General features: G+C 39.6%; 2 pseudogenes; both read right to left on the bottom strand.

Moving 5' to 3' along the window:
- Positions 1-1,862: 1,862 nt before the first annotated feature.
- LOC144251185 (mannosyl-oligosaccharide 1,2-alpha-mannosidase IB pseudogene) lies at positions 1,863-5,078 on the bottom strand (annotated as a pseudogene).
- Positions 5,079-12,052: 6,974 nt separating this feature from the next.
- Positions 12,053-16,153, bottom strand: LOC144251184 (syntaxin-binding protein 3-like; annotated as a pseudogene).
- Positions 16,154-18,055: the final 1,902 nt, after the last annotated feature.

The following is an 18,055-nucleotide window of genomic DNA, read 5'->3' as shown; positions in this document are numbered from 1 at the left end:
GTGGCTATCATTTATGGATCATTGACTGAACTATGAGGATTGTCTGATGATTGTGGTATAAAATGATCCACCTTAGAAAAAGTTTAATTATTTGGGCTGGGGTTGTGGTTCAGCAGTATTGCACTAGCCTAGCACGTGTGAGACCCTGGGCGTGATCCTCAGCACCACATAAAAAATAAATAAATAAAGATATTGAGTCCAACTACAACTAAAAAATAAATAAATATTTTTTAAAATGTTTAATTAATTTATTAAATATTTTCTCAACTTAAATCTACTACATGCTAATTAGAGGATTAAAAAATCAAACGACTAAATAAGGGAATAAGCTTTCAGAATTCCAAGGTGAGCTTCCTGTACAAACTTGTTTCATAAAATATTTAAATTCAGAGTAAATACTAGTTATATTGTTTTCAACTTTTATTAATGTCAGTGGAAAATATATTAAATCAAGAGGAAAAAAGTATCTTTCACTGTCACAGAAATTCAAGGGACAAAAAATTATAATCATTATATAGTAACTTATACTATATAATTCTTGATAAAATTTAAGTTTCTTTTGCCAAAATATAAAGAAATAGTTTTGTTTAAATCAATGCAAAATCTATTAACAGTAAAAGAAAAGTTTTAGATATAACCAATTTCAGTGTAATATAATTAATCACATTTTTTTCACCAAAATTATTTTGAAGTTATTCTGATTAACCCTTTGGAGTCTATATCTTGGAAAACTAAAAAACAAAATATTTGTGAACAGCTCACTCATCTGATGAAATAATAAAGGATCCCCTGTTCCCATTCCTAATAGAATGTTTAAGGAAGTTTCACTGTGTTTGGGGTTTGCTTTCTAAATTTTAAAAGTAACTTAGCTTATCATGGCAAACTCAGAGCTGCATGGTAAATCATGAGTAAATCTCCCTAGGTACCAATAGTGAATTTTATCAAGCCACATAAAGTTGTAAGCTGCCTGACTCTATTAAATTTATTATGAGATTAAAGTGGATAAAATTTAATTGGTACTTATGTTGGTTTGGAAGAATAACATCTTACCAACAAAACCAAGGATTTCTCTAAGAACATGTGGTAAAGCAACAAACTGGCACTTCCTTCTCTTTTGGTCATGCCACCAACACTAGACTGAATTACATGCACAAAATCCTACACCCAGGCTCTTAAGTAGAGTCTGATAAATAGCAATTTCAATGATATCAGATAGAGAAAAAATACTTGAAGAGTATTCTTTGTGAGATCATACCCCAGGAAAAATAAAGTGTAACCAAGAAATTTCATTGCGATTGAAATGACTGCCAGTCTGTTCATCCAATGGGGAACTTCAAAATTCAGACAGGGATAGGTACTTCTGTTTCATTTTTGAGTCTTCTTGCTACTGAAGTAGTTACACTGTTCTTTTGTTTTTGTTTATCTTATTTTATTCTATTATTTAAATAGAGAAATAGGAATAACCAATGTGTAATATCTAATTTAAAAGCTTCTCCACTGTGAGAGGAAAAAAAAATTATATAATTGGTTCCAAAAGTCATATCTAATTCCTGCAAGGTGCTCTATGTTCTTGGATTGCTCTAGCAATACAACAGTAACAGACAGTGCTTCTTGTGTGACTACCTCATTAAGAATCAAAGTACATCTGTTCTCTGTCCTACAGGTACCAGAACATATTTTGGTCAGGTATAAAATGGAATAATTTCAAATCTGATATATCTACAAGTTGAAAAGCCTTACAGGGAGGTTTCACCCTGTCATGTTGACTTAGAGGTCTGGATTTTCAAAAGCCACTTCTCCAGACTAGTTTCTGTAGTGGTTCATGTAAACAAAACATAAGTATATTCCTTCTGTACCTGCTTTCATGGAACAGCAGGATTACTTGAAAGTGTGATGTTAACTAAATATAACACAGGCAGAGAGTGAGCTTCTCTGTTAACCACCCAGTGATCTAAAGGTAAAAGGTCATCACTGGAAAAGAGCAGATAGAAATATTTTAATGTTTCAGAAAGAAAGAAGTTCTGCTATACATCATCTTTTGTAGGAGTAGAGGAATATATATTTTTGACTCCAGAAAACTCCACCACTGATTCAGCAGTACTTTTCAATAGCCAGTGCTGCTTCCCAGCTCCACTGACTCTATCTTGAATCATGAGTAAATATCCCTAGGTACCAACAGGTTTAAATTACATCTGGCTCGAGGATATAATACTTTTCAGCCTGCTGGACAGCCACAGCCTCCACTGCACCATCAAACTTGAATGCAAACATTCCCCCATCAAAGCAAGCCAAATGTCCCATCTTCTTTTCCAAGTGTCCATTCTTGCATAATTCAATAAAGATAAGACCACTCTGGGACTTCTTAATAAGGTGTTTCTCTATAGCCCCAATAGCATCATCATACATCTTTCTTGCCTCATGATCCGTTTTATCTGATATCAACCATCTATATTCATAGATACTGTCCTCCATACCACCAACTAATGTATAATACTTATCCCAGTGCCCTGTTTTTGGGTTCAAATAATTTGGATAAATGCCATTTGGATGATCCATTTGCTAAAGTACTTTCTCAATATGCACGACCTTTTTTTATAGTAAATCAGGTCCCCTGTCAAGTAGCTGAGGTGGACAAATTCCATATGTAATGTATGAAACTCAGCCAGAATGCTGCTACCTGCAAAAGCCCAACCCCAGTTTCTCCCTACTCCAGTTTTCAGATTCACCCTTCCCCAGGGAATCCCAGTAGGTGTGTTAAAAGAAGTTGGGAATTTCTCAGCCAACTCTACCACTTTAATCTTGAATATCTCTTCTCCTGAAAGGTAATATGCTGCAAGCAGGTGTCCAATAAATCAAATGTTAACTTCAGACAGACACCTCTGAATTCACACTGAAATCAAGGTTGTCTTCGATCCATCTTTGTCCAACAAGAAATTCATCATGAAGTCCCATGATATAAAGGGTATCCAAAGCATCTACTATGGTAGCACTCAACTGTGAACTTCCAAATATGTTGGTATAGTGTCCTTTCCTTGCAGTAGGTCTGAGTTCATTATGACCCCATTCATATGTCCTATAATTATCCCAGGCATTTTTCATCATCTCTTTAATTTTTCCCCTTTTTCTTATGTCACTGTCTATTAGTCCTCCACCACTTATTCCTACAAGATTTAGAATAGGGACTGGTGGCAGAGGTTTGCTCTCTCTTTTAATATTTATTTTTTAGTTGTAGTGGAACACAATAACTTTATTTCACTTATTTATTTTTATGTGGTGCTGAGGATTGAACCCAGTGCCTACATGACAGGCGAGAGCACAACCATTTGAGTCACATCCCCAACCCCTGTATTTCCTCTTTTGACTTCTTTAATTTTTCTTTTGCTTCTTGCAGGGCCTTCTCATAATCTGGTTGCATCTTATTTCTCAGATGGTGGTCTTCTTTTCCTCTGTGTCTATGTTCATCAGGTCCATGGATCAGGAAGACTCCAGGAGTTTTAGCCCCTTTGCAGGCATCTATATGAAGAATTAATACATCTTCTAAACCCAGATCAAAGTGTTTGTATTTTGAAGAGTCTGGAAGGAAGAAATTGCCCAGAACATATGGTGTTGAAGGCACTAAGAATAAGGAGAAGGATAAACTTCTTAGAAAGTCTCAAGGTAGCTTGTGATGTGGGAAGGAGGGTGGCCTCAGGTTCAGAGGTGGAATCCAGCATCCCAACAGGGGCAGCAGGGCTGGGGGTAGTCATCCTTTAGGCTCTTGGACAAAACATTTTATAAAGTTCTCATCTTATAACAAATGTACTAGACATTGAACCGTTTTCAAAATCTTCACAAATAGGATAAACACAATTTTTTCCTCTCACAGGAGTGTTGTGTTTTTTAAAAAGTATCTCTTTCATGCTCGCCCAATTACATCTGGAAACCTGGGTGGCCTTCCAAATGATTGCTAGTTTTATGTCCTGTGATATCTTCCTGCCATTAGGCTTTATATACTTCATCAAGTTGTTACAAGTCTTCTTTTCATTCCTGGGAGTAGATCCCTCAAACCACACTGCAGAAAAACTGCAAGGTGGGTTCTTCCATTTCCGCACCCCAGTGAGATGATCAAATGTGGTCTCCCTCCCCCACCAGGAGGATGGCGAAGTCCAAGAAGTTGTAGAAGGTCCACTTAATCTCCTCGATGTCTCTATTCAACTGTCTCTTAACATTCGTGGTGGTGGGGAAAAGGGGGCAAGTGTCTGGGGAAATGCAGGTCTCCTCAGAAGTTTCCCAAAAGGGTGGAAGGTCTCCCACCTCTCAGGAAGGCTGAGGCAGCTGCAGTGGGTGAAGCAGGGAGGTTGGAGCCGACAATCACCCGCACCTCACCACCCACCCCGCAGACGCCTGGCGCCTATGCTGCACCCTCCACTGTCCACCCACAGGGCAATCACGCCTCAAATACCTGACTCCTGGGATCTGCAGCTGCACTGTTAGTTAGGGAGCGGAACTTCCTCTTCTGGAGGCCACTCAGCGCCCTGAAGTGTGCGGGGGAGGGGAGGCCTGGCAACCGCCACCACAAGGGTCCTCCTCCTCCTCCTCCTCCTCCTCCTCCTCCTCCTCCTCCTCCTCCTCCTCCTTTTCCCAGCGGCCAGTTCAGTAGACCAGGCACCTGCACCCAAGCCTGGTCACCGCTGAAGGTGCCCTGCCCCGCCACAGAGACCGACCCCAGCGCCTACGCTGCTTGGGAGGAAGCCTGACCCAGAGCCTGGGACAGGCGCCTGCTCATTCTTCGCTGCGCCTTGGGGAGGTGGAGGTCTCAGGCCGAGGGAGCTGCCCCGCCTCAGCTTGCAGAGGTCGGCTCTGGCTTCTTCCAGCCCTGCCACCGGCCCCCACTGGGGACCTCCTCTGCGCTGCCTCCTGTACCTCCCAGCGGTTTTCCCTGTCTGCGGCGGGGGAGGCGGTGCTCCCACGCATGCGGGGCTGCAGCCTGGGCCCATTCCCCAGTCTCCATAGGCCCAGAGAGCAGAACCACCGGGGGGCTGACACCCCTGGGGCACAAGCCTTAGAGCAGTCGGGCGGAGGAGCGGGTGAGGGGACATGGACCAACTTGCCATCCACAGGTTTTTTTGTTGTTGTTGTTTATTTGTTTGTTTGTTTAACCAGAAGTCACAGGTACACTAAGATGGAATCAAGCTTGAAATTAAAAAGATGTAACTGCAGAGGTTTCACCTTTTTAAAAATTCATATTTAAAATAGTCCTAGGAATAGAAGAGTGTCTTGTTCACAGAGCCAGAATGTTTCATCTTTCATATTTGTTGCATTATACAGTGACTGTCACATAATAACTCTCAATAAAAATAGCTACTTTAAAGAATGCTCTTCTTAACCAGCAGGACAGAAGATCATCCCCCAAGGATGATGGGGAGAATCTGTGAGTTAAATAAACTTATTTCCTCTGTAAAGAATCCTGCCTCAGCTATTTTATTATATCAACAGAAAATGGTCCAAAACAAAGGTAGAAGATAATATGTTTTGCATTATACAGTGCTTATCATTGTTGTTGAATGTGACTGTGAAGCCTGTGCCTGTTTTCTCTAAGTCCCAGCCCCTGATGTAGTACCCAAAATACAAAAATAAAAAAAAGTCAAGGCTGGAAATTATGTTGGTAATATATTAAGGGTATGGATTAAGAGAGAAAAGAGCAGAACTTGAATCAGAAGTTTATATGCAAAAGGATGCACTCCTACCCAGTACCCAGGTAACTCAGGGTAAGAAGCTGTATGTGTTTTAAGTTTAAAAATATACATTTTTAACAAATTCCCAGTAATACTAACTTGAATTTTGCTTTTATTTTTGTTATTGTTTTACAATGAACTGACCAATTTTAAATGCCCAATGGATCAGGGCTTCAGTGGTATTATTGTTCTAAATGCAGGCTTAAAGTTTCAAGTTTATGCCACCAAAATGCATACTGATTGACAGTTTATTGCCAAGAAGATAAACAGTGGCCCTGTAGATGAGGGGGAGATTGAGAAGCCCTCAGAAGGCAACTGCCAATGTCCTGGAGCAGCTCATTGACCTAGAAAGCAGATGTTAGTACTCTCACCACAAGAAGAAAAGAAACAACTGTATGAAATGATGAGTCTATTAATTTGTGTAACATTTTTAATCATTTTGCTGTGTACATCAAATATATATACTAACACATTACATAATGCCCTTTAAATATTCACAAAAAGTAAAGGCAAAAGACAGAGAATGAAAAAATAAATAAGAGAGGCAGGATACTGGGTTGAAGTCCAGATGCAATGAAAAACATGTTGTGTGACCTTGGACAGTCTCGCCTCTCAGGCCTTGGTCACCTGAAGAGCAAAATGCATTGAGTTAGATAAGGTCTTAATTCCCCCTGGTTTGCTGAAGCTATGCCCTAGAAATTGTTGTAAAATGTCCCAGATCCTCCATCCCATCAACCCCTGTATCATGAATGGTACTCAAGGCTGACTGGGTTGTTTTACAGACAGAAGCCATATGATCCCAGAATCACGGAACAGCTCTGCTTTTCTGAGCTTGTCCCTATTGATACCATCATCGGTCAGTCTGGCTCGAAGTCAGTCAGTAGACCCACAAAGAAGGAAGATGCACATCTGCATGTTCTTTCTGAAAAAAAATCCCCAAGGTCAATTATCCAAGGCTGCCAAATAGAATGTTCCAAGTGATCCTGCATTTGTTTGTGTTTGCACAGAACAAAATACTCCCAGACTCTCCATGGGGATTTCATATTTTTCCTACAGGAATGGGCTCACAGGGAACTCCAACTTATCTGTAATGTTTTCATATTGTCAAAACTTTTAACCACTTTTGTAATCAGCAAACAAAATGTGCTAATTTTCAAAAAGAGTCAGGAAAAAGAGGTTGTGCAACAAAATTGGGGGCTGTTTTATTCACCCCATGTCCTCCATTCCCTCCTCATCTCATCATTTCCCATCTTATTCAGCACCTCAGCTTCTGCTCAGCTCAACATGCAGATTTCAATAGAAACATAGAAGAGGGGAAGCTTGGGGAAAGAATTGCGAACTCATATATCATGTAGATGAGGTTTGAACCCAGATCTCTCAGATCCAAGTAAAGGCCACCAGTTAGCTAATAATAGAGGGATTCTCCCAGGGTGCTTCCTGTTGCCTGTTAAATGAAGCACCCTTAGACCTTTCTTTAACTGTCTTTAAAATGCAATAGGGAACTAGGTGTGGGATGTACACCTGTAATCTGACTTGGGAGGCTTGGGATCCTCAGGCAGAAGGATCAAAACCCAGTCTCAGCAACTTTCAAAACCAAGACCCTGAACAACTCAGCAAGATTCTGTTTCTAAAAAAGTTTTTTTTAAAGGATAAGTATATGGCTCTGTGGTAAAGCACTCCTGGCTTAAATCCCTAGTACGCCAGAAATAAATGAATAAAATGCACTAGGGAGGTACTTGGGTTGCAATTACCTAAGGTGTTTGTGAAATGCAAATTTCAGGACCCTCAGATTCCTCAAAATCTGTCTCTGAAGCAGAGTCCAGGAACCCACATTTCACCCTGCTCCAGGGTGATCTTCTGAACAACTAGTTTAGAAATTATCACCATCCAACTTGAGGAGGCTCCTCCTAATTTTGGGCTCACACTGGGCTTCAAATTATTAGATTAGGCTAATGGATGTGAAAAAGTACTTGTTATGGGGGAAGCCTGTTTAGCCATGGCCACACAATTCAGCCCAGTGCAACCCAGGAACACCCAGGATCACACCCCTAACTAACCTCCACCACCTTGTCCCTAAAGTCAGCATTGATCTCCAACACAGGGATTGGTGGTTTCTTTCCACCTTAGCCAATTACTGTGAAATTTAATTTGTGCTACATGGCCTGTGCAAGGGGAACACATGATAAATTTAATACATTAATTTTGAGTTTCACAGAACCCAAAGCCTGGAGCCTACAGGACTATTAGTCTTGTTGAGTAAAGAAAATGACAGAACATCTTTCAGAGAGACAGGTGGTCCCTGATGTGCTGAGGTCCCCACTAATCCCTCTTCCTCCCCAAATGCTGTGGGGTCAGGGGCTTTTGTCCATGGAGGTGAGGGTTGGGCATCATTCCCAGGATTGTTAGGTGAATGCAGAATGAAAACAAATTAATGAAGGGGAGAGGCTGGTTCACCAATCCAAAAGTGTCTTTGCACATTCCTCAAATACCAATTCACTAGACATCATTGTGAAAACCTCCCTTGATCCAGAGTTTGGCCAAAGCAGTAGAAATGCTTTTTCTGCTTAGGGACAATGACTCCAAGAACCTCTGAGAGAAAGAGGGACAGGGAGGAATGAATTTGCTGTACATTTTGTACAAAGTTGAAGGCATCCTGCATGTGGGTCTCTTCTACCACCTGGAATGGCTGTGGTGACTGGGATTTGATGGAAGTTAAATGCTGACACAAATGTTTTCCTGAAGCTGTCACTGTTGCTGGTCATTCATGAATATGAAAGACATCCTGTGGCCTTCTATGGTGCACCAGGGATCTCACAGTTGAGTTGGGAAGAAAGACAAGTAAGCCACAGGGGTGCCACACCTTGACTTGCTTCTGTCCTACACTCTTATATTCAAGAATTATTGAATCCATACTGCAGCCTGGGGAGGGGGTGGAGGACATGGGGACAGAGAGAAGAGGATTAACATGTACCAGAGTACAGATGGACAGGAGGAATAATTTCTAATATTGTATCGGACAATAAGGTAACTATGATTGACAATAGTTAACTATATACTTTAAAATAGTTCATGGAGAGGAGTTTGAACATGCCTAACACAAAGCAATGACAAATGTTGGAGGTGATGGATGTGATAATGGCTTGTATCTGATCATTACACTGCATACATGTATTTACAAGTCACACTGTTCCCATCAATATGAACAATTATTAGGAATCAAAAATTTATTTTTTTAATTTAAAAAAGAACTCTCAAACCTACACACCATCTTCCTTGCAGACAGCAGTAAACAGTGACCTTTTATTATTGGCTTGTACTTTTCTGCACAGAAATCTGATTTTGGTGACCCTGCACACAACAAAGAGCTTATGTTCAGCACTTTACAAATTCTGTTTCCTTTTCAGACCATCCTGTACCTTCCAAGAAGGGTTCTTTGATCATCATCTTTGTACAGAATACAAACAGAGGCAACAAAAGGTGAGATGATATGCTAAGGATCAGAGTAGAGGGTGTCCAGCCCAGGCTGTCTGACTTCTAGTGCTTCCTCATAACCACCCTGCTGTCCTCTGAGCTTCATCCACCATCTGACTCCATCTCCCTCTCCCAGAGATCTGGTGAATGCAGGCCAGGATCGGTGACTCTCCTGGAACTTAATATCCTTTGATATTTTTGGCTTTGAAAGTTTATCTCATTTGTTTAAAGCCCCATACATATTTTTTGCCACCCTATGACACAAATGAAGGTGCCAAGAACCTGGGCAGAGCATTCTGCAGGCACCAACACTTAATTGTTCCATTCAGGTCCTAGACCCTGAACTTCCTTTGTTCCTTCTTCAAGTTTCCCCAAATCTGTTCCCCTGAATGCTAAGAAGGTTTTTCTCCTCCCTCCAAATCTCCCCGGCAGGCAGCCAATGCACTGCAAATCCCCATGTCTGACCTGATAGCTTGTGATAGATTACCACATCAAATGTCAACTTGGAGGAGGAAATTTCTATAAGGAAGTCACCAAGATTCAAAGCCATCCTTCCTACTCTGATTTCCCATGTCCCCACTCTACACATTGCCACTACTACCAGCAAGTTCAGCTCTCTACAGACACCACTGATTATGATGAATATGTGTGACATCTCTCCTCCTCATGGCAGTGTTCTCCATGAGAGTGACAGGCTCAGGATGCAGCATCTCAGCCTAGCTTCTCTTAACCCTCTGCATGGATGTGGCCATTTTTTCCAGGAGCCACTGCATGGCTGGACATGGTTGATGTGGCTATGGGGGGTTGCAAGGGAAGTCAAGAAATCTGTACAGGGAACATGGTTACAATCCCCCAGGGAGGATAAAGAGGTGCCAGAGATAGCTCCTTCCAGAACTTGACATCACATATCTTGATCCAATGTTTGCTGTTCACAAGAAAATTCTGTTGGCTGTACCATAAATCCAGTTCCAGGTTCCATTTTCCTTCATCCAAACCAAGCAATCATATCAATAATAATAAGTCAGGGACTCACAGGTAGAGAAGACTATAGTTTCCACTGAGGTAACAAATACTATCCTAGGATGCCTCAGGATCTTTGACTCACTATTTCTATTCTATCTTCCAGATATGAACATAAATGGCTACATCAAATCATGCAGATCTATAATGGAACATCCCCTTCAATGGAAGCCTTCCTAGACGAAGCTGCTCATTTGCTCTCCCATTATGGTCAGCTCCCTTGCTTTATCTTCATAGCAATTCACAATCTAATGCTAGTTGACATTTGTTCTGTCTCTGTCTATTTGCCTCTAGAGTTTGTTAGGGCAGAGATTTAACCTTGTTCCTAGCTTCATCCATGTTGTCTCACACAATATCTAACACATAGGAGAAACTCACGTATATTTGTTGAGTGGATGGATAAGTGGGTTCTATTTGTAATTCATCTGAACTCTATAAGATGTTGTTGGCTTTATGAAGAAACAGAAATGGACCTTGGATGAGCTAAGTAGACTCTTCATTGTGCAGAATTTTCTGAAGTTCTAAGACATTCAGAAAATGTGAATATTTTTAATGCAATATTTATTTTAAATGAGTGCAAAAACTTCCACAATAATGAAAACTTCAAAACTTTATTAAATAAAGTCACACAGGGCACCACATCCTCCTGATCCTAATCCTGAGCCACAAATTCTACATTTATTTAAAATGTCAATAATTTGCTCATCATGGATTTTTGCATTCATTTGCAATTTAAAGATATTGCACTAAAATATCAATTACCTTGCTTATATTTTTGGTAACCCTTTAAACTGTGTCCCTCAGACAAGTGTTTCCCTCACCTCACTCTAGTTATAGACAGAAAATTCTAGTTGAAACATCAGCTTTGCCTCAAACAGCTCATTTTTATTTATTTTTATGTGGTGCTGAGGATCAAACACAGGGCCTTGAATGTGCAAGGTGAGTGCTCTACCACTGATCCACAACCCCAGCCCAAACAGCTCTTCTTTGTTCTACCCAGAGCTTACTAGGGGCACACCATGTAATTGGAGTCTGCCTTTGAGTTTTAGAGCATTTCTTGGGGGCCAGAACTTTGTAGTTCTTTCATACATCTGCAGTTCATGAACATAACACTCAAACAAAAAGGGGAAATAGAAGCATTGCAATCACGCACACAAACACATGACCTCCGATCACATGGCCCTTTCGGTACCCAGGAAACCACTGCACTGGATTTTTTTTTGTAACTATATATTTTATTTTTTCTTAGAATATTCATGATTATTTTTGGTTTTCTAGTTTAAACATACATCATTTCAAAATTACATAAAATTGTGTTTTTTAGAAGTATCTAGCAAGACAGTTCACTATGAAATCACTCAATGACTCAATTATTTTACAAATAAAACTGTGAATTTCAGTTGAAAGAAAAACTGCACTAATAGGAAATAATTCTATCATACATACACATTTACAGTTTTTACTTTTATATCTTCATTTAAAAATCATTTTCCCCCCAAAACTATACTTCAGCATAAGATAGATAAGTATTTAATAAATGATTAATATATATATACACAAGGGGCTGTGAAAATTCTTTAAGAAATTAAATTCTGTCCCAGAGGTTAAAACAAAAGTTTAGAAAGCATTTTAATATCTTATCACCTATAAAGCAGCAACAATATTTAAATTATTAAAGGTGACAAATCCAACAATACATAATCATAAACAGTCCTTTAAGAAATGTATTTGAAAGTCATTGTTCCATAAAATATTTACATTGTTTAAATTACATGATAGTAACATTTTCTTTTTTTATTTTTAATTGAACATGTTAATTAAAAAACCTCTAAACCACTTCCCCTGAAGCTACTCTTCTTTAGTAAAGGAGACTTTATCCTTGGGTTTATTCAGCATCTTTATATCATCCAACAGCTTTTTGGGTGTTAAAATATGTGTAGAACCAATAATAAATTCACAGGATTTATGTGCCTGAGAAACTTCATAAGCACATAAGCATATCAGAATATGTAATTCCTCCAATTACAAAAATAATCAGCTTTGATCCATTTTTTTCGGTCCAGTTCTAAATAATTGGTTCTAGGTTTCTAGCGAGCACTTACAGCTCCAGAGCCATTCCAAACTGCTGGACACTGAGAACAATACGGCCACTCCTTTGATCTAATCTATTATCAATGGCATCCTCCATAATATCTTTGATAAAAGGTGTCCATCGAGAAAGTTGAAAAGTTTCTTCTGCAGACCGATCCTTTCTTAATGGTTTGCCTTGTTGAGATTGGGAAACAATGGGAACACCAAGGTAACTCCAGTTACAAATCATGCCACTCTCATTTTCTATCTTTACATTCTGGATCAACCTGTCCAAATTTTCTTCCATAGTTCCATTAGTACTGAAGATATAAAGTAGGGTTGCTCTTATTTTATCACAATTATCATGATTTTTGTTGAGTAGAACTGGAAGAAGTACTCTCATAACATCTTTCACCTTCTGTCCTTCTGCATCAGTTCCAAGTGCCAGGTCCTGTTCAGTTTTACAGAGCTTTTCTATATTAAGCTTGAACTTATTTATGCAATCTTCTGCTAAATTAAGATGAACAACTTGCTTAGTAATCTGTTTACGGAAATGGGGCATCTTTTTCATCAGCTGGGTAAGAGCACTAAGTGATGTCTTTCCTTCTGTTGCTTTCTTTGTTGATGAAATTTCCTTCATAAGCTTTGGAATTTCCTCTAGTACAACTGCAATATGCCGATGTCGAATTTTCACCCAGAGATCATCATCTTCTTCAAGGATTGCCTCCTTTTCTTTTCCATCTGTTTTGTATTTGTATGTATCATTCTCAATTGGTAGTAGATCATATGCCATTGCCTGAAAGGTCAGTTCATGCAGGACAGTGGACACAGGATCAAAGCCACAATCAATTATTAAGAGCTGGGAATAAGTTTTACCCTTTATTAGTCTCTTTTCATCAATCTTGTAGTAGTCTTCAAGTTTTTTTTTTCAACCAGCTGTGCAAGTTTACTGGAATTATCTAGAGGCTTACTTTTATATCTTACTCCAGGATTTTCATCCAAAGTGGCACATACTGTAACTATCTGCTCAGCCATTGCTTCCATAATGGCATCTTTTCCATTGGCATTGCCAGGGTCTGGACTATAACAGTAATAGAATGTATCTGGTACATCAAGAGTATACACCTGAGATTCATGTGGAATGAAGGAAATATTTATTTCTTTACATCTTCTTATTGACTTGTGGGGACAAGATGTCTTAATTTTATTAAAGAGACTATCAGGACAAAAGTCAGTGAAGTATAAATATGCTGCTTTGTATTTGTTCTCTGATTTACTTGAAAAATCTCGTAAGAAACAATCTACAGATTTTGATGTTGGTATGATAAAATAAAGAGCTTTCATTTGTCTGACAGGTTCACGATTCTTATAAATATTCTCCACAACAGTTATACTTTCTTCTAGAAGATCTGTCATTTTGCAACATGATGCCAAAAGCCTAGTGGTAAATTCATCTAAAAGCATTATCTTCCATTCACCTTCTTTCTTGCAGTCATCAAACACTGTTGCTTTTATCCCTTAAATTAAGAAGCTTTTGCATATCAAAGGAAGTGACAAGATCAAGTGACAACTCTGCCACACCATGCTCTTTAGCCCCCTCTTGGTCACCAGTGGTGCCATCTTCCCAATGCCCCACTGCACTGGATTTAGTTTTATTTTTCCCATCAGTCTTTTTACACCATCAGCTATATAGCCATATAACAAATATATAGTAATTTTTATGGTTTGAATGTGTTCCCTCCCATGTTATTGTGTTGGAGACTTGATCCTTAGTGTAGCAGTGCTAAGAAGTATGACCTTGCAGAGGGAATGACAATGCAGGCCTCATAGATGGATTAATGTGGTTACAACCAGTTTTTCATGAAAGTGAAGACGGTCCCTCTTCCTCTTTTATACCAGCCCTCTCATTGGGTGTTGCATTTCAGCAGGGGATGATGACAGAAAGAGGCCATTGTCAGATATGACCACTTGATCTTGGACCACCTAGCCTTCAGAACCATGAACCAAGTAAACTTCAATTTTCTACAAATTACCTAATCTATGGCATTTTGGTATAGCAGCACAAAATGGATTAAAACAGTAATGTACAAATTTAAATATCCAGGCTGTAATATTTTAAATATTCCTCTATAGTTTAATCTTTCCTTTCATATCATATTTGCAAGGGCAATTCATGTTGATGACTCTCTAACGATCAGGAAATTTTTCTGTAAATATCCAACTAGTAGAGCTGGGTGCCATGGCACATACCTATAAACCTAGCAGCTTAGGAGGCTGAGGCACAAGGATTGAGAGTTCAACGCCAGCCTCAACACTTTATAAAGCGCTAAGCAACTCAGTGAGACCCTGTATCAAAATAAATATGAAAAAGTGTTGGGGTGTGGCTCAGTGATTAATCACCCATGATTTCAATCCCTGGTACCAAAAAGAAGGAAGGAAGGAAGGAAGAAAGGAAGGAAATAAAAGAAAAGAAAAGAAAGGAAAGGAAAGGAAAGGAAAGGAAAGAAAAGAAAAGAAAAGAAAAGAAAAGGAAAGGAAAGGAAAGGAAAGGAAAGGAAAGGAAAGGAAAGAAAAGAAAAGAAAAGAAAAGAAAAGAAAAGAAAAGAAAAGAAAAAAAAAGAAAAGAAAAGAAAAGAAAGAGAGGACTAGTAAATCTTTAGTTTTTTGCAGGCCATATGGTTTCCAGTTGCAGCCACTCAGCCCAATCAGGCTAGCAGGAAGGTGCCCTTATTCTAGAAGTTAATAAATGGGCTCTAATAAATTTTATCTGCAAAAAAGCAGGAAATGAACTGGATTTAATGTGGGGGCCATAGCTTAGAATCTCTTCACACACTCTCCCTCTGGGGAACTCATTTTTAAAGTAAATATCTGTGTCCCACCCATCCTCCTATTAACAAACTCCCACCTGGGCATTACATCCCTTTGATCTGCACATGCTTCTGCTATGAACTCTCTGGCTTTTCGTAGACACATGGGTGGTATTCTCTAGCACATATCCATAGAATTGAGATTGCTGGCCATCAGCTATGAACATCTTCATCTTCCATAGACAATGCCAAATTGGTTAAGAGCAGTGAGACTGAGTGTGACTCCCCTTGGTAGTGCAGAGAGTTCATGCTGCTGTGCATCTTGGGCAACATTTGGCTACATCGGACTTTTTGGTTTTGCCAGTCTGAAATGTGACCTGGTACCTAGTTTTGTGATCATTTTCCTTTCCTGCTTGCTAGTTAAATTAACATCTTTTCATGACTTTATTGGCCATATGAGTTGGTGACCACATGGACTTTTGAAATAAGAGCCTCCTACACAACTCCAAGGTTATTCTTATTTATATTTTTGAACCATTTTTTTCCTATTGGAATGTTTGTTTTCAAATTGATATGAGGAAGTTATTTACATTTTGTGGTTTCTCTTTAACAGTTTTATGAGCTGCCCATTTTTACTCCAAGTACATATTGTGTCTTTATGTCTTGATCAATGGAATTTCTTAACTTTAGGGTACTCAGATTGTCATTTTCCCTTGTGATTTGTGCTTCTGTGACTCATTTAAGAAATTCTTCCTTTAGAGCAGATGAGGTTGGCATGAATCTCACTTTTAAATTAGTTTTACACAATTTCACAGAGCCTCAGTTTTCTCCTCTGTGAAATGGATATAACAGTGGCACATGCCTTACATATCATTCCCAGGGTGTGTGAAGCAAGAAGCAGAGCATGAGGCAGGTAGTCACTCTTCCCTTCAGCTGATTCCACACCTATGGAGCCCCGCAAAGGGACTTGTGAGATGGCATGTACATAGACACCTGGCTCTCTGACCCACTTGTGTTCTGCTGGAGCTCAGTCCTCAACTTTTCTGATTTTTCTAGCTTCTGTTTCAGCATTGTTAGCTCCCCCTGCGAAAACAGACACTTTAACAGAAACCATTCCAGGCCAGAAACTCACATCCCACTCTTGTTCAGAGGATTAAAATGGCAGTCAGAAATATGGCTTAGTGATCTCTTGCAAATAAACCAGAATGTTTTATATGTTTCAAAATTGCTAAAAGAGTAGATTTTAAATGTTTTCACCATACCCTCAAAAGTTGAGTATATGAGGTGATGGATTAGTCTCATTTCATCACTCTTAATATTTACATGAAAACACTACCTCATGCTCCATAAATAGGTGGAGTTATTATTTATCAATTAAAAATAAAATTTAGCATGTGCAAGTTCTGGGTTTAAACCACAGCACTTCAAAATAAATGATTAATTAATTGATTAATTAATTAATATATCTAAAACAGAATGGTTGGGGAATGGTGTGGTGACCAGCCAGCATGTCGTAATGATGCCTAAATGCTCAGTTCCAAAGGACTTATTTTTCACCATTTCGAAAAGTCCACATCTGGCCTGGGGTTTTGGATCAGTGGTACAGCACCCGCCTAGCACATGCAAAGCCCTGGGTTCAATCCTCAGCACCACATAAAAATAAACAAATTTTAAAAAGTCCACTTATCTTCTTATATCAGTCTGGCCAAAGCATCCCAGTCTAGGAGATGTGTGTCAATCCCCAGAAGGGGTCCGTTGTTCACCCTGAGATGGGACAGGCTGCTGTGGACATGTGCTCAGTGCTTCATTCTCCAAGGTAGAGCACTCTTCTGCCAGTTCCCCTGCCCTAACCTATGATGCCACCATTGGGAGAAGCTCACATGCTCACTGAAGGCTAGGGGAAATAAACTACATCCACACAGAGAGAGTCATGTCACTGTACAGAGGAAAATGAATAAGACTGATTTGAAACATGTATATATATATATATATATATATATATATATATATATACACACATAAATATTTTATATATATATATATATATATATATATATATATAAACACACACATATACACACACATTTAGGTATATATTGGTACCAGGGATTGAACTCAGTGGCACCCAACCACTGAGTCACATCCCCACCCTTATTTTGTATTTTATTCACAGATAGGATCTCATTGAGTTGCTTTGTGCCTCACTTTTGCTGAGGCTGGTTTGAACTTGAGATCCTCCTGCTTCATCCTCCTAGCCACTGGGATTACAGGCATGCACCACTGCTTGCAGTTTCAGAATATATATTTAAGTGAAAAATGTAAGGTGGTAAGGAGAATATATAGGTTTAGCATCCTTATCCAAAACAAAAGGGGCCAGAGTGCTCTGGATTTCAGAGATTTTCAGATTTGGGAATATTTGCTTTTATTTTACCTGTTGAGATTTTCAGAATGCTGATGCTCAACTGGCATAGTATTCACTTTTTACAAAAGAAAGGACAAAGTGTGTGTGTGTGTGTGTGTGTGTGTGTGTGTGTGTGTGTGTGTGTGCATGTGCTTGTGCATACCTAGATAGTGAAGTTGGAGGATGGCCTGTGTCAATGGAGGTACCCAGAAGGAGGCATTGAGGGCTGCTTGGAGGAGCATTTCCAGGTCAAAACTGCTCAGCATTAAGACACCAGGTTCTGGGTGCCAGATGGGGTACAGGGAGAAACATCCACCCTTCTGCTTCTACGTGGACTGACCTCTTTGGCTTGAAGCTGCTCATTCCCGATGGTGGCACTCAGCAGTGGCTGAAGGGAATCAAAGAGCTGTCACCATGGCCAGTCCTTGACTGCCAGGAATATGGTCAAGTTCTTCTGGATGCACTGGGCAGCTATGCAGTGAGTCTGCCAGGGATGGAGAGGACACGAGGAGGTCCCTCCCTACACAGCTGAGAGAAAGAAAGGAAAGGAAGCAGGGAGTGGCCCTGGGAAA

This window comes from Urocitellus parryii, chromosome Y (genome assembly GCF_045843805.1).
Source record: "Urocitellus parryii isolate mUroPar1 chromosome Y, mUroPar1.hap1, whole genome shotgun sequence".
Classification (NCBI taxonomy): domain Eukaryota; kingdom Metazoa; phylum Chordata; class Mammalia; order Rodentia; family Sciuridae; genus Urocitellus; species Urocitellus parryii.
Note: the sequence above shows the minus strand (reverse complement) of the source record. Positions and strands in the feature narration are given on the sequence as shown.